The sequence below is a fragment of the Musca autumnalis genome, unplaced genomic scaffold, assembly GCF_047663935.1.
Source record: "Musca autumnalis isolate F117 unplaced genomic scaffold, ASM4766393v1 scaffold_1, whole genome shotgun sequence".
Lineage (NCBI taxonomy): Eukaryota > Metazoa > Arthropoda > Insecta > Diptera > Muscidae > Musca > Musca autumnalis.
The window spans coordinates 324,857,209-324,871,615 of NW_027411644.1; the positions used below are offsets into that span (position 1 = coordinate 324,857,209).

A 14,407-nucleotide genomic window follows, 5' to 3' on the forward strand; every position below is an offset into this window, starting at 1 on the left:
AGAATATTTCAAAGAAAATTCAAATTATATTATTCTGGATATTGCATTTATTAATTGAACTTTCCTAAAGGGACTTTCTAAAAAAAAATAGTAATGTTTTCACCTTTTAAATTTTTCTCCATTTTTTCTCATTCCTGCTTAGTAAAGGCGAATGATCTTTATACTAAATCTTTTTAAGGAAGTACTGTAATCATAAAATTGCTTCCTAACAAATCAAAAATTTATAACACTAATAATAGAGTTGTTAAAATCTACTTCATTTGAACGACCTAGTTCACTATATAGTTCAGTGGACACCGGTCATTTGTATGAACGAACTGCAAATGAGTAATATTATCTCTTTGTTTTCATGAAATTACTCATTCGCAAACGAACTATAGTACTTAATAAGTTCACTAGATTTAACAACTCTAATTAATATCGATATTTTTGTCGTTTTCAATTTTATATTAATATTATATTTATGAATACATTTTACATTTATGAATACATTTTGTATTTATGAATACAATTTTAAATTACAATCTTTCTTGTTTTATTAAAAAATATATTCACACCGCAAATTGACGTATTCAAAATATGTTCTTATTTAAAAATTTACACTTGATCTTTTAAATAATTAATTTCCTGATATCAGGAATTTTTTACATCAGACTTTATGAAAAGTATTATCAGCAAATTAATTTTATTTAAGATTTGACCATCCACCTTTGAACTTTCACAGATAGACGTGTGGGCAGAAGTTTTTTTATTGATCTATAAATTTACCATAACAAGTTTCATTAAATTACCATTTGTTGTTGACATATTTGTACAATTTTATTTTAATTTTTTATAAATACTCCATACGAAATGTCAAAGCCATTAAACAAATCATATCTGAAACATTGTTTTTATTTTCACAGTGTTTTATTTAACTTGCTTTTTTTAAAGCTATGATTTATTTTATTGCTACACTTAAAATGCAAATACAGATTTTTATTTGTCAAGTTGCCAGTTGAATGAACTAAATCCGTATTCGTAAAATACGTAACCTTGAACATGAAGTTGTGTTAAGACGAACAAATGAATATCCAGAAATAGAAATCTGCTTCCCTTTTAGCCTATTTAAAAACAAGTATAGCAAATTTAGATGAATCTTAGCGAAACTGGTAGCACACCGAATATAAATACATATATGTATGAAGAACCACCTGATCTAGACTGTCTCTCCATTTGGTGAGAATTAAGAGAAATAAGTGATAAAAAATATTATTTATTGACGATTTGGTTGACAGGTGTTGATAGGTGGTCGTTCGAAAATTAAAACGAATATAAAATAATATAATATTATCCTTCCGAGATATTCAAAGATCCATTCATATTTAAAAGAGTGGATATGTGGTTTCATTGAGATATATGATAAGTTTAGAGATTGAGAATGATATTTAGGAACTTTTGCTGTCTTTAAAGGGGAGTACACACTAACAGTCAAAACTGACAGTCAACGTACTTTAAGGACAATTTTCCGGCAAATAACAAATTTTTTTTAGCTAAAAACGTTTGAAATACAATATTTACGGTATTATTTAGAGATTATAAAAGAAATTTTTCAATTAGGCTTTGATATTCACGAAATAGACCTCGATGACTGTCAGTTTTGCTTGTCAATGTGTACTATACTTAATATGGAAACTTTGATATTAAAAAGGGTATGCTCGGTTTACTTCACTCAATGAAAAAAATGAGCCACAACGTATTTTGATTGATGAATCCATTATTGAGCAAATCTTGAGCTAACGTTAAATCCTCAAGAAGGCATTATTCACATAAAATTCTCGTGCATATATTAATGTCCGTGATTGTGAATCCACTACTACTACAAAGGTCAAGGACAAATCTATGTATGTATGTACTTGTGTTTTTGATGCAACAAAATAAAATGAAAACAAATCAAGCCTACAATTTGCACACACACAACGATCAAGAGCTACAATGACAAAAAGAAACAAGGAATTAAAAAATGTTTAGCATCATTGTTTTATTTATATATCTTTTTTTTGTGACATTCGTAGCACTTCAATGTTGTTCTTGTTTTTGGTAATGCCACAAAAGAATAGAAAATGCAGAATGTTGCATATAAAAACAAAACAGCAACAACAAAAGAAGTGGAAGAAATAGTTAAACGTTTCACATTAGCACTTCACTTAGTTCACTCAAGATGTATTAGTCAAGGCGGAATACTATAAAGGGCCTTATTTGCTGTTGCCCACGTTACACAGCTCTTCAAGTGAAGACATCGCTGCAGGTAAAACATATCGAAATAAAGAAACCGCTAGGATATATGAAGGGCTGCAGTTTAAGCACTGGTACCGGGAAACTATGATCAACTTTTAAATCGCTTTCCAACTCTGATAGAAGGAACTACCAGATATGATGATATTATTAATATGTGGAAACAATGTGTCGTAGGGGATGGAAGATACCAAGGAACGGTCCTGACCGGTTTTAACATGGCAAAGCCCAGGATTTATCTTGGTCCCTCTTTCATCACAAGTGGACACTGACCTCCACGTGGTGTCACCTGGGGAACTGCCTTTAACACCCGTTAAAAGTAGTGAACTAACATGTGCCGCGCGTTCACCCATAAGAACGTTAAAAATTTGGTTTGGGCGTCGGGTTAGTAACCCTCCCCTAGAAAAACAGCCTACTATGAAAAAATGAAAGAAAAGAAAAACAAACCACTCTAAAGTTGACGAGCCCCGCAAACGTTTTAAGGACCATGATCTGCGAATCTGCACCTGGAATGTTCGCACTCTTTATAGAGAAGGTGCAGTCTTCGCATTGGCAGACGTGCTTGAAAAGTACAAGGCCGATATTACTGCCATACAGGAAATACGATGGATTGGGAAAAGCGTCACAACAACACCTAAAGGTGACGCACTGTATAATAGCTGACATGACGTAAAGCATGAGTTTGGTTGCGGATTCGTAGTTGGTCGGATACTAAAACATCTGGTATCCAGCTTCACCCCTGTGAATGAAAGACTTGCTGCAAATCGAATAAAAGCAAAATTCTTCAACATTAGCTTTATTTGCGCTCATGCTCCCACCGAAGAAAAGGACGAACAGATCAAAGATATATTTTACGAGAAGAAGAAAAAGATGACCGTTGCTCTGCCCATGACATTAGAATCATTCTAGGCGATTTTAATGCCAAAATTGGAAAGGAGAATATCTTTGGCCCAACAGTCGGGAAATTCAGTCTCCACAGTGAAACATCTGACAAAGGTATGAGGCTGATAGACTTTGCAGCTGCAAGAAACATGGTAGTTAACAGTACCAGATCTAAGCATCTCGATATTCATAAGGGCACCTGGCTGTCTCCAGATCAAAGACCAAGCAATCAAATTGATCATGTTGTGATAGATGGAAGACATTCATCGAGCGTGTTGGATGTACGATCGTTCCGAGGCGCAAACATTGATACCTACCTTGTTGCAGCAAAGGTACGCACCCGCTTAAACGTAGCAAACAAAGTACGAACAGACACAACAAGAAAGTTAGACATCGGTAAGCCGCAATCACAACAGATAGCCACAGCATATTCCACTCAACTAGCCCAATTACTTAATCAAAGCACTCCTCATCCCGATAACATATCAGCGCAATGGCAAAGCCCTCCATGCAAACAGCCGCAAAATCCATAGTTGCATACCAGAGACCTACACCAAGGAATCCCTGGTATGATCAAGAGTGTTGTGCTGCCACCGAAGAGAAAAATGCGACATATAGGGCTACTTTACAATCCGTAGCAACGCATAGCGCACGAGAGAGATACAGGGTGAAAAGGAGAGAGGAGAAACGTCTTTTCCGCAGGAAAAAGAGAGAGATGGAAAAGCGGGAATGTGAAAAAATCGAGATGTACAGGATCCATAATGAAGTCCGAAAATTCGACCAAAAAGTCAAGCATCAAACTGATGGCTTTGGTACAGGCACATCCTCCTGTAGAGACCAGCAAGGTAATTTGGTAACTGATACAGATAGTGCACTCAGGATATGGAAAAAACATTTTTCAAATCTATTGGTATCCAATAGCAGAGAAGACGACGAAGATACCACAGTCCCAATCCCAGATGAGGGTATTGAATGTATACCGCCCGGCCAAGATGAGGTAAAAACAGCAATCAACCGGCTGAAGAATAATAAAGCAGCAGGAGCCGATGGCTTACCAGCCGAGCTGTTCAAAACCGGAGGCGACACGCTGATATGGTGTATTCATCAGCTAGTTAGCACCATCTGGCAGGAAGAACGAGTGCCCAACGATTGGAACCTGAGTATCCTGTGCCCCGTCCACAAGAAGGGAAATAAGACTGTATGCTCTAACTATAGGGGCATAAGTCTACTCCCTATTGCCTAGAAGATCGTGTCAGGGATATTGTGCGAACGACTAAAGCCTATGGTCAACGAGATAATTGGACCATACCAATGTGGCTTTAGACCTAGCAAGTCCACCATTGACCAGATATTTACCCTGCGGCAAAACCTGGAGAAGACCCAAGAGATGCAGATTGACACCTACCACCTTTTTGTCGATTATAAAGCAGCCTTCGACAGCCCGCTGCGTTCAAAGGTATTCCAAGCCATGTCTGAATTTGGTATCCCCGCAAAGCTCATCCGGCTTTGTAAAATGACTTTAACTGACACGAGGTCCTCAGTTAAAATAGGAAAGAACCTCTCCGAAGAGTTTGGTACCAAAAGAGTTTCAGAAGTGGCACAATCTACACCAATAGTCACATGTTACTTGCCTATGCTGATGACATAGACATCATGGGACGATAAGTAGAGGAAGTAACTGATACCTTTAGGAAGGTCGAAGCAGAATCTGCGAAAGTGGGTATGGCGGTAAACGGCGAAAAGACCAAATTGATGGTGTCGACGCTCAAAGGGTCCATAGAGCTCGGACCAACTGTGGAAGTTGGTACCTATAATTTAGAGGTAGTTAAAGACTTCGTCTACCTCGGCACTGCCATAAACACAACAAACAACATCAGTTGTGAAATAAGAAGAAGAATTGTATTGGCCAACAGATGCTACTATGGTTTAAGTAAGCAATTTAGAAACAAAGCCACATCTCGTTAAACAAAAATAACACTATACAAAACGCTGCTACTACCCGTGCTAATGTATGGCTCCGAAGCCTGGGTACTCGTACTTGCGCAAGCAGATAAGGCGGTGCTTGTTGTGTTTGAGAGGAAAATATCGGCCCGTAGATTTGCGTTGACGGTGAATATCGACGTCGTATGAACCACGAGCTATATCAGCTATACAAAGACATGAATATAGTTAAACGTATCGAGATGCAACGATTGCGTTGGCTAGGCCATATAATAGGAATGAGAGATGATGAACCCGCTAAAAAGGCGTATAAATTCGAGCCACATGGCGGTGCACGCAGAATCGGCAGGCCTAAGCTTCGATGGAACATACAAGTGGATGAAGAAATGAAAAGGCGCGGTATTCCAAAAAGCGAAGCGAAAAACAGAGAGGAATGGAGATATTTTCTTAGTTCGGTCTATGGAACAAATGTTCTGTAATGGGCCAGCTAAGTAAGTAAGTAGGCAACAATGTTCAGTGTGAGGAGCACCCGAAAAGTATTAGGGATATGAGGAGAGTTTCGGGCCGCATTAGAACACTTTCAGTAGAAGATGAACCTCCGCAGTTCTCTAGTGTTGAAATAAATCGAAAAGAAAAATCATGCAAAGCCACTCTCTTCGCCACATAGAGAGAGGAGATGGGTAGGCCCTTCAATGTTCAGGTCGACAGAGTAAGAATTGTGACCATGAATTACCTCAAGATTTTAGGGTCACATTCATACTTTTTAGGTCTTCGACGAATAGTGAATCATATCCTTCATATTATGGCGGAAGGTATAATAAGGCCCCTTTGAAAGGAGTCTAATTCCCTCCGTTTTATGATTCAAAGAAAATTCTCCCAAGAGTTTTCTTTGCCGGCACAAATTATTGTGTGAATTAATATTGTCGGTGTTTTTATTTTTCTTGCCACTTTTTGCTACTTTTGCCCTCTACGTGAAAAGTGTGCGAGTGCAACAGCTGTTTTAATACATCTTTTCAAATGTCAGTCTGTCCATTGTGCAAAGAAAAAAACATTCTCATTTATTACGGCATACGGCGATACAAATGTGGTGCCGAGTTGAGGAATAAACTATATAGATATGTATGTATAAAGAAGCAGGCATGTGAGCTGCTGTACACTGAGCATAATTCAAATCGGATAAAAAGACAACGATATGAAATTGCAACCGTTTCGCTGGTTTGTAATGGTGTGAGCACATGAGGCATTAAAACGGACAACACTGTAGATGTATATAGTTTTGTTTCTAGCATATTTAAAACACTTCCATTTTCGTTTATATTTATTGTACTTCAATTTTGCAAAGGAAAATAATTAAAACAGTTATAAATTTTTCCATAAAAATTGTTTTTTTTTATCTCTTCATACACAAATACTGGCCAGTGTTTGCACCTGCTTGCTGCAATAAACCAGACTACAAAACATCTATTCAATTCAATATAAGTGGTTCGTGTTAATGAAGTCATAAAGTAGCAAATAACATTAGCAAAAGAAAAATAGAAGAGAAACAAAAAATATGATAAATTATGGTTATTATTTTATAAACCTAATTATTGTTGCAAATGAATAAATTAAAGAATTACCAACACATTTTGTTTACACATAAATTTGTTGTGTTTGTGAAATAAACTTCAAAAGAAAGTAGAAAAAATGATAGACATCAATCAATCATTAAATTACAAAATAATTTTAATTATTTTATGTTCCATGACCTTTAAAAAAATAAAATAAAAAACAAAATTAATTTTTTATATAAAATTTATGAGATAACACCTATATGTATTTTTTTTAAATCAATATATATTTTTTTGTTTGGTGGGAGTAACACTAATTACTACATTGCGACAGAAATGTCGAAATATTTTTTTTCGTTCGTTGATATCTTTCCATTCCAAACCACCGGCAACGACCACTTTAGCGAAATATTCGCTAAATGCAAAATTGTGTCTTATTAATAGATCGATGGATGGATGGTGGAAGGCGGATATCTATGTGGTGTTGGTTGGTTGGATGGTTGGTGTTAAGTATTATCTCATACACGAACTTGACACAATTTTAAATAAACAACAAAAAAAGAGACAAGCGAAAGAAATGAAAACAAGAAAACGCAAACTCACACAAAAAAAAGAGATCATGTTTTTCCTACACCGTTGTCACATATTTTTGTTTGGTTATAAATAAGACGGGTGAAGAAGTATGGGCTTTAATATTTCTTTTTCATTTTTTAATAACAGCTGTTAAGTTATTTGTCAACATTAACAATAAGCTTTATTTTTTTAGAATTAATTTAATTTTAGTTTGTCATAAAACTGTTATCAATTTTAACACATTCCAAAAAGCATTTTGTTTCGTTAATATTCTTTATTTATATATTAATAAACTATGTGTACTTGCATATTTTTTTTGAGAAGATGCACTTTATTAATATTCCTGAAGAATTTTACCTGAAATGAAACAAAAAAAAAATATATAAATTAGTAAAATGTTAATATGTTTAAAAAATAAATGTGGTAAAATGTATATGGGGGGTTTTTGAGTGAAATCGGACACTTTTTCAAAAGGTGGTTTTTGATTTAATTTATTGTTTGCTGCTTATCAGCAAAACATTTCAGTATATCTTAAATTTTTTTGACTAATAGTTCCAGAGATATCGCCCCTTGAAAAAGTCGAATTCAGCAAAAACTATATACAAAGAAATAATCATAACTTCTATAATATTGGTTTAAATAGAAAAAAAAAAAATTGTTTGTGTTTTTTGTCTTTTTATCAGCTATCTCATAAATAATACAAAAAAATTTGCACAGTGGGCTAGGGTGCAATTTTCGCGATTTAATATTAAGAATACATTTTTTATCAATGATTGCAATCTTCGATTTTCTTGAAATGTTTTTTTTTTGTATTAAACTACGGTTAGTTCAAAAAATTTAAGACCATTTGGTATTGAGATTTGAATAGTTACTATTTTTTCTTTCTTTATTTATTTATTTTTATACCCTCCACCATAGTATGGAGGGTATATTAAGTTTGTCATTCCGTTTGTAACACATCGACCTAATCATTTGCGACCCTATAAAGTATATATTCTTGAACAGGATAAAATTCTAATTCTAAGATAGAGTGCTGAAATTTTGCACCCGAAGGTCTTTTATCCATAAGCAGGTCAAGTTCGAAGATGGTCCACTATTTGGTATAGCCCCCATATAACGGTACCTCCGGATTTGAGGTATTTTGACGTTCTTCGCCACATTTGCAGACCGAATTAGCTATAATTTGGCACTTAGGGTTCCTTGTGAGCAACAAACTTATATCCCAAAGGATATGGGCATAGGTCCATGTTTTGGTATAGTCCCCATATAACGGTACCTCCCGATTCTCGGTATTTTGAGAATTTTAGCTACAATTTTTAACCGAACTAGCTGTAATTTGTCATTTGAGGTTCTCAGTGGTCATGAAATATCTCCACCAAACATCGTCAACATAGGTCAATGTTTTGGTATGGCCCCCATATAACGGTACCTCCCGATTTTCGGTATTTTGAGAATTTTAGCCACAATTTGTAACCGAACTATCTGCAATTTGACATTTGAGGTTCTCAGTGGTCATGAAACATCTCCCCCAAACATCAACATAGGTCAATGTTTTGGTATGACCCCCTTATAACCGTACCTCCCGATTTTCCGTATTTTGAGCATTTTAGTTACAATTTTTAACCGAACTATCTGTAATTTGACATTTGAGGTTCTCAGTGATCATGAAACATCTCCACGAAACATCGTCAACATAGGTCCACGTTTTGGTATAGCCCCCATATATCGGTACCTCCCGACTTTCGGTGTTTTGAGAATTTTAGCTACAGTTTTTAACCGAAATAGCTGTAATTTGACATTTGAAGTTCTCAGTGGTCATAAAACATCTCCAACGAAACATCGTCAACATAGGTCCATGTTTTAGTATAGCCCCCATATAACGGTATCTCCCGATTTTCGGTATTTTGAGAATTTTAGCTGCAATTTTTAACCGAACTAGCTGTAATGATCGGTATTTTGAGAATTTTTTGTCTATTCAAAAATAATCGTCAATATAGGTCCATGTTTTGGTATATCCCTCCATATAACTGTACCTCCCGATTTTCGGCAATTTTCAGTGGTCACGAAATTTCTTCACTAAAATTCGTCAACATGGGTCCATTTTTGAGGGTCTACATTGTTTTGATGAAACTACCCTCAATTTGACTCGTGAAGTTCCCTGCAGCTATAAAACTGTTCCGCCAAAAAATTTAAAGATAGGTTGACTCTTTGGTAGGTGGTACCTTTCACCTAGCTGAACACATTTTTTTAGATTAGATTAGATAACACTGTGCAACAAAATGGATTTGAAAGTCTGGGGCACGGAAAATTCCTCTTGGGGAAGAAAGGCCTTGGTGAATATGTTATGAACCCCGAAGGACAGATCCGCCGTGAGTCGAACTTCCGCGTTATGGCGTGATGAAATTTTTGTTAGAGACCCTGTGGGCCATCAGGAATTAGCGTTATATCTTTGTTCACTGTTGCTTAAGTGCTCTACAAAAACAACAAACAAAAATATAATGCTAATTCATGATGGCTTACAGGGTCTCTTGCAAAAACTTAATCACGCGATAACGCGGAAGTTCGACTCACGGCGCATCTGTCCTTCGGTGTTTTTAATATACACACACCAAGGGCTTTCATCTCCAAAAGGAATTATCTCTGCCCCAACATTTGTGTTCACAGTGTAATTTAAGCAATAGTGGAAGGCAGTAGGAGTCTATCCATTGTCGAAAAGTTGTTCCACCTAAAATTGGGAAGGACCCTAATTATTCCACTATTTTATGGTGGAGGGTATAAAAAGTTTGGCCCGGCCGAACTTAACTACTTTTTACTTTTTTGTCTTTTTATCAGCTATCTAATAAAAAATAGAAAAACAATTGCACAGTGGGCTCGGGTGCCATTTTCGACATTTAATATTAAAAATAAATTTTTCATCAATGATTGTATTGATTTTTTTGCGTTAAACTACGGTTAATTAGAAAAATTTAAAACCATTTGGTAGTGGGATTCGAATATTTACTATTTTTCTTATTTTTTTTTTTTTTTTTTGAATTTATCAATACAATTTTTCTTTTATACCAGTGTTGTTATTGTTATTATTTTACCAAAAAAAATATATAAAATAAAATTATTTAACATTTGTTTTGTTATTTTTGTTTAGGAATTTATCTTAAGCATCTTAAAACCCGCTTCATTTTTCGATTTTGAAAATGGATTAGCAATTTATCGTACCAGCCGGACAGATAGTGTGCTATGGCTACGGAAAGAGCACTTTTCCGAACTGTTGGTATCCAATAGTACTGAAAACGACGAAGATACCACATATCCAATCCCAGAAGATGGTGTTGAATGTGTACCGCCCAGCCAAAATAAGCAATAAAGACAGCAATAAAGCGGTTGAAGAATAGTAAGGCAGCAGGAGCCAATGGCCTAACAGCCGAGCTGTTCAAAAGCGGTGGCGACACGCTGATAAGGTGTATTCATCAGCTAGTTAGCACCATCTGTAAGGAACGGGAGCATCCTATGTCCAGTCCCAAGGAGGAAGATAAGACTGTATGCTCTAACTATAGTTGCGTAAGCATAAATGCGGTTTTAGACCTCGAAAGTTCAAAATTGACCAGATATTTTTACCTTTTTGTCGATTACGTTTGTTTGGTTTGAGAGAAAAATTCTTCGAAAGATCCATGGACCAATCTGCGTTGATTGTGAATATCGACGTCGCGACGGGAACTATATAAATGCAAGAGCCGGATATAGCTCCAATAGTTCCTCGTCCGAAATAGTTCCTACTCAACTCTACAAAGGAAGGAGATAGTTCGTAATTTAAAAAAAAAATGTTGTCGCTGTAACCAGGACCACAACAAGTACTTTGGACAAAATTTTTAAAATGATCCACGAGCACCTCTTAAACTGATTCTATGTAAAAATTGTGTATTTTTGTGAGGGAGATACTGAAAAAAAATCATGACGATCCGTGAAGTGTTCCTAAACTGCACTTAACTTAAACTTAAAGATACCAAAAGGAGTGGACCGATATAGTCCACGTTTTGGAAGAAATATTACGATGTGCAAAGTTTGCACAAAATCAGGTTCTCCCTCCCGAGATTTTTCGTGCTCACCACTTTAGTGAACATTTTTTTAACTTTGTGGAGGATTTACCCCCATCTTCGAACTTAAGCTGAGATTTGGGCAAAATATTACGAAGTGCAAAATTTTGTTCGAATCGGTCGGAAGTTATCGTGAGCACCAGCCAGCCAGACAGACGGTAGGACAGGGCTAAAATGACTTCAAATTGTCTGTAACGAATTTCCTCCTAACATTCTTGGGGTCTAAAACCATTATTTCGATGAGTCACATTTTTGGTCGTATAATGAAAATGTCGATTTCTTGGAAGCTGTATTGGGGTGAGCAGGTATTAAAAAAACAAGTAGAAAAAGCGTAAAGTTCGGTCGGGCCGAACTTTTTATACCCTCCACCACAAATTTAAGCAATTTCGGTGGATTAATGTGGCCACAACCTTCAAAATACCGAAAATCGGAAGGTATCGTTCTATGGGGGCTATATGATGGCGCGGACCTATACCTAAAAAAATATTGGGGAAAGTTTTATACCCCCAACGAAGACTAAATACCAAATTTCAGCCATCTCGGTGTGATAATGAGGCCAAAACCTTCAAAATACCGAAAATCGGGAGATGTCGTCCTACGGGGGCTATATCAAAACGTGGACCTATATAAACACTTTACGGTGGAAATGTTTCTTAGCCTCTGGAAACACAAAATACAAAGTTACAACCGATTCTATTGTCAAATGGGACTAATACATTCAAAATATATTAAAATGAAGGGTACTTTATATGGGGCGTTATATGGGGGCTATACCAACACGTGGACGTATATAAACCAACTTTGATAGGAATGTTTTTTGGCCTCTGGAGACACAAAATACCAATTTAAAACCAATTCGGTGGTAAAATGGGACAAATATCTTAAAAATTCCTTAAAACGACGACGCGTCACGCGTCATATGTATGGGGGCTACACGAAAGCGTGGACCTGCATAGCCCGCTTTCAATACCAAAAGTCCTACGTACATATAATAGATTTTCCCAAAATTTCATCCACCTACGTCAATCCGTTCGGACGCTAGAGTGATTTCCACAGTCGGACAGACGGACGGACATGGTTATATCGATGTAGAATTGCACGCTGATCAAGAATAAATATAGTTTGTGGGGTCTACAATGATTATTTCGAGTAGTTACAAACATAGTGACAAACCATCCTATGATGGAGGGTATAATTAAAGACAGTTCTTGTCGTACAAAGGTCATGTATGCAAAAGACACGTACGAATCCTTTTGTTTTAAAGGTCAAAAGTATGAGAAACCTGTGATCATATTCAGAATTTGCATATAAACCGAAATTTTATAACTTGTACAAGGTGGCGCAAAAGTAATCTTCCGATGTTTTTTGGCTGTAATATAAAAAAAAAAAAATTAAAAAGTTTGATTCTTCTTTTGGATTATTTTTATTTGGTCTCTTAATTTTTTTTACGTCAAGTCGAGAATATTATATCAGATAAATGGCCGCCGCCACAGTTTATTGTTATTTGAGCCCTTTTTATGGCATTTTGCATCACATTGGCCAAAACTTCCGGCGATAGGTCCTCACATTGTTGGCGGATATTGTCTTTAGGAGCTGAAAGAGTCTGATGATTGTTGACATAAACCCGCGACTTCAAAAAGCCCCACAAAAAGAAGTCTGGAGCGCCTCATCACTCATGATTATTTTTGATGAAAAATCATCTTCCTCTTGGTGTTGATTAAGGATGGCTTGATCGTATGTTAGACGCGTTTGGCTCTCAGCATCTAACAGCTGATGTACCGTCTGAACTTTGTAGTGAAACATCTTCAATCTTGTATCAAAATTCGCTGTAAAGACCGTCAACTGATACCCATTTGCGTGGTACGTCGTTGTTTATTAACGTGTATTTCGCATGTGTTTACTACACAAATGTCAAAACAGAACTAACATTAGGGGCCAGTCGCAAAAATTATAGCAATTTCTGATTGGAGGATTACTTTTGCGCCACCTTGTATATTCTACACTGTCAGTGTTCGGATTAAATTCATTCCGAATTCGCGAGGAAACTTCGATTCCACAACGAAATTCATTTGGGATGGTTCGCATCGCATGTTCTTTGACTGAGAGTTCGGTGAATATCGAAATTTTATTCAATATCTTTGGGTCAGTGCTCACCAGCGAGCCCTTACTGAGAGCAAGTGAGCGTAACTTTCAATGTAAAATACAAAGTAATGTATGCTCACTTACTCTCAGTAAGGGCTCGCTTGTGAGCTCTGCTTTGGGTACATTGTTGGTTGTTACCGTTATAATAAAATCGCAATATCCCATTTTTGATACAGTCGAATTTCTGTATATTATTGTTTAGAACAGGGGTGCTCACATTGAAAATGTGTTTCTCCGTTGCAAGCCAAACAACGACTGAAGCTTACTCTCAATTTACGCTACCGTGAAGAAATGAACAGCCCTAGTTTAGAAAAATTTTGTGTGCGAAAATGTCTATCTACGTTATTTTAAAGTTCAGCTATATTTCGAAGGTTTGAACTGGATGCAATCATATGCAATCATATCATATATATCAAAGTTCTTGTATAGCACCTTAAAATGTCATTGACTAATTTTTGAGGTTATAATCAAATTATGGAACTAATGTATATTAGAACGAATTAATTTATTCTTAATTGTTTCAATATTAATGTAATTTACCTTGCGGAATATTTTGTTTTGCTAATTATTGAAAACAAGTAATTTCAACAAGAAACTGCACAACCGATTAACCTGACGGCAACAGCACGATTAGTAAATTAAAAGAAATTGTGAGACTATACTTTTATGAAAATAAAATAAAAAAATTCACACCTATTGTTGTTGTTGTTGCATTTCACATTAGGAAGCTTTCTTGCTTAGAAATCATCTACCCTGAGAAAATCTTTAGCCTGCGGGGCAATGACAACAGTTATTATTCCAATGCTAAGTTTCGAAGTAAACAACAGCTGAGGTGTTCGATCAGTCAAAGTTACAACAAATCACAAGTGACGTAGTTGCTAATTTTTGGAAGAACAAAAAATACTTGTAAAATAAGTTATTGTATTTGTACTTTTTTATTTCAATTTCAACCAAGCA

General features: G+C 36.0%; 1 protein-coding gene across 50 annotated transcripts in view; it reads right to left on the reverse strand.

Moving 5' to 3' along the window:
• LOC141390114 (very long chain fatty acid elongase AAEL008004) overlaps positions 1–14,407 on the reverse strand; it is a 150,309-nt gene that overhangs the window by 67,966 nt on the left and 67,936 nt on the right. Inside the window, exon 1 of one of the 50 annotated variants that reach the window (XM_073962716.1) lies at positions 13,991–14,090. The exons of 48 other annotated variants lie outside the window; for them this stretch is intronic. The gene's annotated coding sequence lies outside the window, so the exon portion shown is untranslated. Of the gene's footprint in view, positions 1–13,990; positions 14,091–14,407 lie in introns of those variants that run through there. One more of the 50 variants, XM_073962741.1, reaches the window with a different exon arrangement.